The following is a 7,896-nucleotide window of genomic DNA, read 5'->3' as shown; positions in this document are numbered from 1 at the left end:
TGGGTCTTGAATGGAATGTCTTTGGGCTGCATGTTGTGAATGACAGCACAAGAAGGATGGCAAAAGGATGTAACTGATGCCCACTTTTCCTGAGTTTAAAACACGCAATATCTCTTTGTTCAGTTCAAATGATTGTCTCTTGGCCCATTTATGGGGTCAACATTGAGCATGATGAAGTGTTCTGGAGTTTCCATTCTTTACAATATTATCCATAATTTGTTATGTCCCACACAGTCAAATGCCTTTCCATTGGCAATCAAACACAAGTAAACCTCTTTCTGGTATTGTTTTTCAGCCAAGAATCATCTGGTATCAGCAGTGATAGGCCTCATTCCACAGTCTCTTCTGAATCCAGCTTGAAATTCTGGCAGCCCCTGTCAATTTCCTGCTACAACCATTTTAAAATTCTCTTCAGTAAAATTGACCTTGCATGTGATTTAACTTGCATGATGTTTAACTCCTGCATTCATTTGGATCACCTCTTAAGTATTTTTTGGTAGTTTATTATTTCTAAAAAAAATCATTTTATTGGGGGCTCGTATAATTCTTATCACACACAATCCATACATACATCCATTGTGTCAAGAACATATATACACTTATTGCCATCATCATTCTCAAAACATTTGCCTTCTACTTGAGCCCTTAATATCTGCTGCTCATTTTCCCCCTCCCTCCCCACTTCCCTACCTCATGAACCCTTCATCATTCATAAATTGTTATTATTTTGTCATATATTACACTGTCTGACATCTCCCACTCACCCCGCCCCCGCTTCTTCTCTGCTGTCCCTCCCCCAGGGAGGAGGCTATATGTAGATTCCAGTAATCAGTTCCCCCTTTCTACCCCAAATTCTCTCCACCCTCCAGGCATCCCCACTCTCACCACTGGTTCTGGAGGAGTCATCTGTCCTGGATTCCCTGTGTTTCCAGTTGCTATCTGTGCCTATGTACATCCTCTGGTCTAGCCAGATTTGTAAGGTAAAATTGGGATCATGATAGTGGGGGGGGGACCTCTTAAGTTTTATTGACACAAGTCACATGCAATTCAATAGTTTAAATATATTAAGAGCTATGCCATTATCACCACAATTTATTTTAGACCATTTTAACAGTTTTATTGGGACATATTTTACACATCATACATTTCAATAGTTGAATTATATTAATAAGGTCTGTATAATCATCGCCACTTTCAACCTCAAAACATTTGCTTCCTTCCTTACCCACTGTCTTCAGGCCACCATGCCCCTCAAGAAAGCATCAATGCAGTCACTGTCGCCATAGCTACCCATCCTGGATTTCAGAGGCATACCATATAGAAAACAAACACCAAAAATGCAACAACAAATGCAGTGCTCTGCATAATAGCAAGACTGTTCACATTCCTGGTCTGTGGTCAGAGGGGATTTGCTGACCCTGTGAATGGATTTTGCATGACAGCCTTCCAAAGACCAGTTGCTCACACTTTAAACTCTGATATCATTTCCTCTTTCAGGTTTGAATTTGATCATTCACAATCCTTGGATCACACAGTCCGGTGTGCTTCTTCCATGTGGGCCCATGTAATGCCTTACTTAGATGGCTGCTTGTCCAAAGACAAGCCTTTAAGACCCCTGAAACTATTCTTTCCTATAGCTGGGTGTCATCTAGTTTCTCTGCCAGATGGTAAGCCGGCATTTACTCAGCCCCGCCCTGCTCAGTCTCGGGAGCGGACGAATTTTCAGCTGGTGGATGGGCTGCTTTTGTCTCTTTGCCATGTTGTGGTTTAGGGTTATCTGGGCGTCTACGTCGGTAATTGAAGTTGCGGCGGTACTGACGTTGAGGTGGCTGCTGACCTTGGGTTTCATCTTGATTTTCCTTATCCTCTTCATTGCCATCCTCCCTTGGCTGTCTTTGGCGAGGAGGGCCCCTGCAAAATCTTGGTCTATAACCGCGGTACATATTCTGTCTCACTGGTCTACCTTGTTCTCCTGCACCCTGGTTGTCAGCACCCTCCATCACTTCTCCTTGCACAGGAGGGTTGGAATACTGTGGTCGAGGCCCATGGGGTCTCCGCATGTAATAAGGTGGGAACCGTCGCCTGAGGTGGGGCCGCCAGCGCTGTTGGGCCTGGCCTTCGGGAGCGCTCTCCGATCCCTCCTTCTTTTCCCCACTCTCACTATTCTGGTAATTCTGCTGGTAATTGCGTGGAGGACCCCTACGACGACGTGGGTAACGCCTGTAATGGTTACGGTCTGCTGCATATTTACTGCCTTGCACTGGAACGCCACCAGGACCTGTAACATTTGCTGCCTCCGCCTCCTTTTCTCCTTCAACAACATCAAACTCCACAGTCTCTCCATCTCCTACTCTGCGAAGGTACTTCCTGGGCTTATTCTTCTTTATGGCAGTCTGGTGTACAAACACATCTTCCTTGGTGTCATTCCTGTAGATGAAACCCTAGCCGTTTCTTACATTGAACCAGTTTACTGTTCCCAAAACCTTCGTTGCGGTGACCTTCTTGTCCCCGCCGGCAGGCGCCCCCGACGTGAGGCCGCCCGGGCGCCGCTCTCTGCGCCGCTGCCCGTGGTGCCGGCCTTGGTGTCGGCGGCACTGAGGGCGGGGGGGGGGGGGGGGGGGGCGGGGTGGTGGTGGCGGCGGGCGGCTGCTGGGTCTCGGCCTCGCTGCTCATAGTTGCGGTGATGGTGACTGGGGCCGGCTGTGGCAGCTGCGGCTCCTCCCGGGGTGTGATGGTAACTAGGCCGGCGGCGGTGGTGGGACTGCTCAGGGCTCTCTTGGGGTCCGCTCTCCGCTCCTGCTACCGATCGAACTCCACTTTAATTTTTCTGAATGTCAAAAAATTTAGGCTAAAGTAGCAGCCTGAGGTAGATATGATCCCTTTATACTTGCAGGTATTAAGAACAGTTCCAATTTCAATACATGAACTTTTTTTTTTACTTTACCTCTCACAGACCTTTTACATTTTCTTTCATTCTTTTTTTTTTACTTTATGTATTTTTTTATTAAAAGATCATTTTATTGGGGTCTCTTCCAACTCTTGTTACAATCAATACATTGATTGCATCAGACATGTTTGTACATATGTTGCCTTCATTCATTTCTAGACACTTTTTAAAAAACATTTTTTATCATTTTATTGGGGGCTCACACAACTCTTATCACAATCCATACATACATCAATAGTATAAAGCACATTTGTACATTCATTACCCTCATCATTCTCAAAACATTTGCTCTCCACGTAAGCTCCTGGCATCAGCTCCTCATTTTCCCCACTCCCCACTCCCCCTCCCTCCTGAGCCCTTGATAATTTATAACTTATTATTTTGTCATATCTTACACTGTTTAACATCTCCCTTCACCCACTTTTCTGTTGTCCGTCCCCCAGGGAGGAGGTTATATGTAGATCCTTATAATTGGTTTTCCCTCTCTACCACACCCTCCCTCCACCCTCCTGGTATCACCACTCTCAGCACTGGTCCTGAAGGGATCATCATCTGTTCTGGATTCCCTGTGTTTCCAGTTCCTATCTGTATCAGTGTACATCCTCTGGTCTAGCTAAATTTTTAAGGTAAAATTGGGATCATGACAGTGGGTGGAGAGGAAGCATTTAGGAACTAGAGACAAGTTGTATGTTTCACCATTGCTACACTGCACCCTGACTGGCTCATCCCCCCCCACCCCCCCTGTAGGGAGCTGCGTGTCTCCCCACCCTGGATTTTAGCCATGAATTTACTCTCGCCATACAAACTGCCCAGAGGTTTTTCTGCCCTTTGTACCTTTCCCGCCAGAGGGTGGCTGCCCTGACCCTTGCTAGGATTGGTGATCTTTCACTAGCAGCTGCTATGCTCATTGGTCAATCAATACATGTCTGATGGCATCTCCCCCCAGGCTCACCAAGAATGCTTCATTAGCATACTTACCTGTTTGATAAGTTGCTCACCATTCCTTCCTTGTTTGGAGATGCACGACTATTGGTTACCTCAGCTGTACCTTATTTTACATGTGACGTAGTGGTGCCAGCCCCTCACTGGCTATTTAAACCTCTGCTCTCAGCTCAATAAAATGAGACTTGATCAGATTCCTGTCTTGCCTCCATTTCTCGCACCCTTGCCCATCTTCATTCCCAGTCCCTCTTTCAGGTATCCATGTTCTTGATGTCCCGCAGGATGGGACACCGCATCCCCCCCTCCCCACCCGTGACCCTTCCCTAAGGGGATGTCCAGTTGCCTACAGATGGGCTTTGGATCCCCACTCCGCACTCCCCATCATTCACAATGATATGATTTTTTTTGTTCATCACTTCCACACCTCATGATCACACAGGCTGGTGTGCTTCTTCCATGTGGGCTTTATTGTTTCCAAGCTAGATGGCCACTTGTTTACCTTCAAGCCTTTAAGACCCCAGATACTATGTCTTTTGATAGCCAGGCACCATCAGCTTTCTTCACCACATTTGCTTATGCACCTGCTTTGTCTTTGGCGATCATGTGGGGAAGATGAGCATCATGGAATGCCAGTTTTAATAGAAGAGAGTATTCTTGTATTGAGGAAGTACTTGAGTGGAGGCCCAATATCCATCTTCTGCCTTAATACTAAGACTATAAATATATGCACATAAATCTATTTCCCCATCCTCATATATAAATATATTTACATATGTACATGCCTTTATTTATACCTCTATAAATGCCCTTTGCCTCCTAGCTCTTTCCTCTATTTCCTCCTACTTTCCTCTTGTCCCACTATCATGCTCAGCCTTCATTTGGGTTACAGTTATTCTTCTTGATTCAATTACCCTTGATGACGCCCTACAAAGCCTCCTACACTCTCCTCACCACCAATTTGGGTCACTTCTTGTTCCCTTGTCCCTGGGTTTGTTAACACCACTTCCTTTCCTCCCTCCTCCCCCTATTCTAGGTCCCCCGGAATTGTCGGTCCTGTTGTTTTCTCCTCCAGATTGTTCATCAGCCTATTTTATTTAGACAGACCTGAGGAGATAATAACATGCACAAAAACAAGATAGAGCAAAACCAGGCAACAAAACAAAAACAACAATGAAAAGCCAATGACAAACCAAAACAACAGAACAACAACAAAAAAGCATGTAGTTAGTTCAAGGACTGTTTGTTGGCTTTGAGGAGTGTTTTCCAGTTGAGTCTGATGGGGTTCCAAGCCCTGGCCCCAAAGTCTATTTTTTGTAATATCTGGGGCCTTTGTTGCTCTGTTCCCCTTGCTGTTCTATTCCATGCCCTTACTGTTTTGTCTCGGTGTGGTGGAATCATATCGGGCACAATTCCCACACTGTCTCCAGTGTTGTTCCCTGTGGGGCTATGGGTCAGTGAGGGATGTCGTGTCTCATAGTGGGGCCGCCATATGGTCTTCTCTGTGCATTGGCTGCTCTGAGCGGGAATATTGTTGTCAAGGCTGGGTGGGCCAGGTTGTGTTCCATTCTCTCTTCCTCCCACTCCATTTGCTCCTATGTGCTCTTATCAGACATGTCCCTCTCCCTGAGCTGCAGCTTCAGTGCTGTCCTCTGAAGCGAATTCTTCAGCGGGAGGGTCAGGTGTCCACGTAGTTGGGATTGGGGCCGGCCTCTCAGACCTCTCCACTGGTTCCCTACTCAATAAGTGAACTTCTAAGGGCTAGACAAACAGTAATTGTGCTGAGAGAATTCTTCTTTTGATGAAAACTATAAAGTTCTATAGTCTCAATATAAAACAGAGGGAAAGGCTTACATGTTTTATAAAGCAGTATTTTTAGAAAAACAGCCATATTTCCTCCTCCTATTGAAACAGAGGAAGACTAAATGCTTTCTGTACACTTGTTGGGCTGCTAACCACAAAGTCAGCAGTTTAAAACCAGCAGCCTCTCATTGGGAGAAAGGGCTTTCTGCTCTTGTAAAGAGTTACACGCTCAGAAACGCACAGGGGCAGTTCCACCCTGTCCCTTAAGGTCACTATGAGTCACTAAATTTGCTAAAATGTAGCTGTTGGTTGGTACGACTGTATCTTGACAATCTGGTAAAATGCCTTCTAAATGCAACACTGTGGCCTTAAACAGTGTACTTTGATTTAAACAAAGAGTAATGTTTTATATACGTAGAAAGGAAAAGAACCGCTGTTGTGACAAATACTGATCACGGACTCCTTCATCTGATAAGTAATTTTAAAAGCAACACAGCACCCAAACCAAATGATGACTGTATTTCTGTTACTATGCTGCAATTACATGGGGAAAAAGACAGCCAAGCAGCTCTGCCCTGTTACAGGAAAACATTCCAATCCAACCAACGCCGATTATGTGGTGACAAAGAACCAGGAATGGTGAGTCCTTTGGGTCAAGACTGACAAGAAGAATTGGCTCTTCGTGCTCTGGTTAATCTCCAACGAGATTATGGCACAGTGGCCAGCACCAGCCTTATAACCACGGGCCTTTAGTGCTGGTTACAATTTTGGATCTGTTCTCCAAAGCTAGAAACCAGGTGATAACTGAGTTTTAAAAGGTTTTAACCCAAATACATTTTAAAACCATGACCTTGATACTTTCTTCCTTTTGAAATTGACTTGAAACATTGTTTCTCACTCTACTAGCCCTGATTTGTTCTTCATTTAGCCCACCATGTAGCTGCAGCTAAGATGCTTCTCCCTCAGGATGTAAACACAGGGGAAAAGTAAATGGCATTGACATAATATTCTCTCTACACACTGTTGTTGGGTGGAACTTTTTTAGAAAGAAGAAGAAAGTCATGAATCTGACTTTGGTGCTTAGGTGACAAAGTTGGTTTCTGTTTTTAGTGCAGGAGACCTGGGAAAAGATGGTATTGCTCTTTTTCTTCAAAGGTTATTAGACGGTACCTGTTTCTCAAAGCCCTCGCTTTCTTGAATCTCACGACCTTTCCTGTAACCCTGGCTGTTTTCAGTGGCAGAGTCATAGATCCATCCGTTTCCTATTGCAGTTTGTGACCCAGGTCTGAACTTCACGGTATAGCAGTTTAATGACCTTATTAAAAAGAAATGCTCAGCCAGTGGGTCTAAAAACCAGTGAAGATGAGTTGTGAACAGTTGGCCAAGATCATATCAGAGTTTGCACAGGAAAACAGACCGGTACCACCAATATGGTCACGGGACGTTCTGCTCATTTTTATAGGTAACGTTCTAAACACACGGTGAGGCTGCGGGATTTGATCTTCCCTTGTCTCTGCTCTCCTCGGCTGGGCTGAAGACACCACCCCTCTTCTTGTGACCCTTAACTCTATCTTTTAAAAAATTGTTTTGAACATTTTAACTGTTTTTATTGACATAAAATTCACATATCATACAATTGAATAGTTTAAATTTATTAAACAGTTGTTCAATCATCACAACTCTCAAATTTAGACATTTTTCTTCTCGTACTATTACAAGCCCTTCAGGAGGCTCTGGTGTTTTGGTCTAAAATAGTGCCACTTCATTAACTATGATTAGCTCAGGAATGGGCATTCAGTGAGCTCTTCCTACAGAGGCATGATATGCGTTGGGGAACTGCTAGGAGATGCCTCTTTGTCCCGAAATGAAGATTGCAGAGTTAGTTTTTTGTCTCCCTCCGAGAACTGTGTCTGAATATTTAGAAATACGGTGATCAACTTACTATCAAACTGGGTAGCAAGACAAAATATTGGTAGAATGACAAAGCAGAAAGTTGGAATGAGCTGAATGCTTAACATCACGAAGTCATACCCATCTTGAAATTTGTTGTATCTGATCTGTCAAGGGATATCTTTATTTTTTAACAATGCTTTGAGTCAGTTTCTGTTACAGTAAAAACATCCTAAAAAACAAAACAAAAAAAACATCCTTTGGGTCTGATAAGTTACACTTGTAACTTATCTAGTGAGATGGACCACCATTTACTT

General features: G+C 44.3%; 2 pseudogenes; both read right to left on the bottom strand.

Annotated features, from left to right (window-relative positions):
- Positions 1 to 1,679: 1,679 nt before the first annotated feature.
- Positions 1,680 to 2,787, bottom strand: LOC142437218 (Y-box-binding protein 1 pseudogene; annotated as a pseudogene).
- Positions 2,788 to 6,838: 4,051 nt separating this feature from the next.
- Positions 6,839 to 7,143, bottom strand: LOC142439080 (protein yippee-like 5 pseudogene; annotated as a pseudogene).
- Between the last annotated feature and the right edge of the window lie 753 nt (positions 7,144 to 7,896).

Source organism: Tenrec ecaudatus, chromosome 1 (assembly GCF_050624435.1).
Source record: "Tenrec ecaudatus isolate mTenEca1 chromosome 1, mTenEca1.hap1, whole genome shotgun sequence".
Taxonomy (NCBI): domain Eukaryota; kingdom Metazoa; phylum Chordata; class Mammalia; order Afrosoricida; family Tenrecidae; genus Tenrec; species Tenrec ecaudatus.
This window is presented reverse-complemented; position numbering and strand designations above follow the sequence as displayed.